Raw genomic sequence first — 3,275 nt, forward strand, 5'->3', positions numbered from 1 at the left:
CAACTGTCTGAGGTAGACACAATGTGCCTCAAAAATGGACATAACTACAAGGCATTTCCATGGTGATTAAAAACAACAACAGCAGCCCTGGCTGGTGTGACTCAGGATTGAGTGCTGGCCTGCAAACCAAAGGGTCACCGGTTCAATTCCCAGTCAGGGCACATGCCTGGGTTGCAGGCCAGGTCCCCAGTGGGGGCCCTCGTGAGAGGCAACCAGTCAATGTATCTCTTGCTCCTCAACCCTTCTCTCCCTCTCTTTCTCCCTCCCTTCCCCTCTCTCTAAAAATAAATAAAATCTTTCTTAAAAACAACAACAACAAAACAGGAGTTGTGCTAAGCCAATGCTGATCATTTAACATTCCTTCTAAGTAGTTTTGTTGTGACCTGAATGAATATTTATGTACCAATAAATCCAAACTAAGTACACTGTTTAATTGGTAAACAAAGGGGGACACATAAAAAATTGAATGCAAAAGTAATTTATTTACTTTTCCACCAGATCCAAAAGGAAACATTTATTCATTATACATTCCACATTCTGTTACATTTGCTCATCTAATACCCAGATATTATTGTTAGTACACACAAACCTAGGAACAAAAAGCCCCAAGACTGAAAATACCCCCATAAACAAAGGGCAGGGAACAACTGAAGAAACAGGCTGGTCACTCCAGTCTGCTAATTAACAGAGTTTATTAAGGGGAGCTTACATATAAGGAATGTCTTGGGAGGCTTCAAGACAAAATGGATCTCTGCAGCACCCACCAGGTGCCAAGTAATTATATAAGATAAAGGAGGGAATTATCACAGGTACTAGTACCTAAATGCTATCAGATATGGGAAATTACATGCTTGACCAGGTCAGGACAACAATCTGTTCCAGGAACCAGCATATAGCAGGAGGCAAGGAAGGGGTGTTGATTTATGTCAAAATGACAATCAGACATCTTTAAGGGGGTTTTCCTGAAAGTAACTGTGTTCTAGCCTCAGTTCAGTTCACAGGACAAATAGGTCATGGAACAGTGTCTCCTCCAGTTATCTCATTTAATTTCATAAATGTCAGCTTATTATATTAACAACTGACATTATATCTCTGTTTTAGCAGGTGAGGATACAAAGTCTAAGTGATTTGGCCAAGGTTAGACTAGCAGTAGTTAAATAATTAAGATTTAGATCCAGCATAAGCATCATTTTTCAAGGAAAATGTCCCTCAGGCCATTAGTTGGTTTAAGTGTCTTTCTGTATTATTACATTATTTGCACACCTTTATTTCATTTTTTATTGTTTATGCCATTACAGTGGTCCTAATTTTTCCCCCTCTGTCTCTTTCCCTGCAGCACCCCTGTCATCCCTCAGGCAGTGCTCACACTGTTGTGCATGTCCATGGGTCATGCATATCTGTTCTTCGGCTAATCCTGTCTCTCAACCAATCCCCACCCCCTCCCCTCTTTCAGCTGTCAGTCTGTTACATGTTTCTATGCTTCTGATTCTATTTTTCTCATTAGTTAATTTTGTTTATTAGATTACATGTATAAGTGAGATCATATGGTATCACATGTTATTTGTCTTTTACTGACTGGCTTATTTCACTTAGCATAATAGTCTCCAGGTTCATCCATCCTGTTGCAAAAGGTAAGAATTTACACTCCTTTATTTTAGCATTTACTGTAATAATGATGATGCTTACTAAGTGCCAGTTGCTGTTTGATGTACATTACAAGCAATATGGCATTTAAGCATCATAATCACCTCTTTGAAGTAGGTGATATTATTAATCACAATTATAACTGATGAAACTAAGGCATAGAAGGTTAAGTAATTTACCCAAGGTCACACAATTAATAAGTGATGGAGCCAGGAATCAAACCCAGGTAGTTGAGTTCTAGAGTCCATGCTTTTTTAAATTTTTTTTTTAATTTATTGATTTGAGAAAGAGAGGAAGAGAGAGGCACATCAATTTGTTGTTCCACTTATTTATACATTCATTGGTTGATTTCTTATATGTGCCCTGACCAGGGATCAAACCCACAACCTTGGTGTATTAGGATGTTGCTCTAACCAAATGAGCTACCTGCCAGGGCTAGAGCCCATACTCTTAACTCCCATGCTGCTACTTTACTACACACCCTCTGCTCACATTGAGGGCTTCAAGACAACATAGTTTACTGAACTCACCAATGCAGTTATTGTAAGATCATTGTGTGTGATATCACATTGTATTCTTTACTAAATGACTAAATTTCTCTGAGTAAATTTCTGGCTTAGCATCAGTAACTAGGAGGACCCTTTACTGGCATATATGCATTCTGTTGGTTTGAAATTTTTCTTTTCTTTTTTTTAATGTTTTATGTTTATGCTGTTACAGGTGTCCCATTTTCCCCCTTCGTCCCCCTCTACCCCACTTACCAACAACTTCCATAGTCAATCCCCACACCATTGTCCATGTCCATGGGTCATGCATATTTGTTCTTTGACTAATCCCTTCACCTTCTTTCAGTAAGGCTGGCCTCCCCCATCCCTGCTTACAGCTGTCGATCTGTTCCATGTTTCTATGCCTCTGGTTCTTTTTTTCTTGTTAGTTTATTTTGTTCATTAGAATCCTCTTATACGTGAGAACATATGGTATTTGTCTTTCACCAACTGGCTATTTCACTTAGCATAATAGTCTCCAGTTCCATCCATGTTGTCACAAAAGGTAGAAATTCCTTCTTTCTTTCTGCTGTGCAGTATTCCACTGTGTAAATGTACCAGTTTTTTTATTGACTCACCTACTGATAGGCACTTAGGCTGTTTTCCAAATCTTGCAATAAACATGGATGTAACAATTTTAAATGGAACTTAGTATCTCATAACAGAATATATTTATTGTTCTTTCCAAGGAACATTCACAAAAATCAAGCATGATCTTCTTCACAAAGTGAACTGCAGTGAATTAAAAAAAAAATACAGTTCACGTTCACTATCCCAATGCAATAAACTACAATTAACATTGAGAGGATGGCAAATAGAATTTATCTTCTTGAATTACAGAGGAAATCAAAACCGAAATTACAAAAAAGAATTATAAAAGAATAACAATAAAAGCCTATATATGAAAGGCTGTTATAACCAAAGCAGTTCTGAGGAAAAATATTTTAAAATGCACTTTCGAGATTTAAAAATATTGTCAGTAAGTAAATTAATCATTCTACTTAAGAAGTTAGAAATAAGTCCTGACCCGTGTGGCTCAATTGGTTGGGTGTCATCCCACAAAGCAAAAGGCTCATCAGTTTGATT

The sequence above is a fragment of the Phyllostomus discolor genome, chromosome 4 (genome assembly GCF_004126475.2).
Source record: "Phyllostomus discolor isolate MPI-MPIP mPhyDis1 chromosome 4, mPhyDis1.pri.v3, whole genome shotgun sequence".
Classification (NCBI taxonomy): Eukaryota; Metazoa; Chordata; class Mammalia; order Chiroptera; family Phyllostomidae; genus Phyllostomus; species Phyllostomus discolor.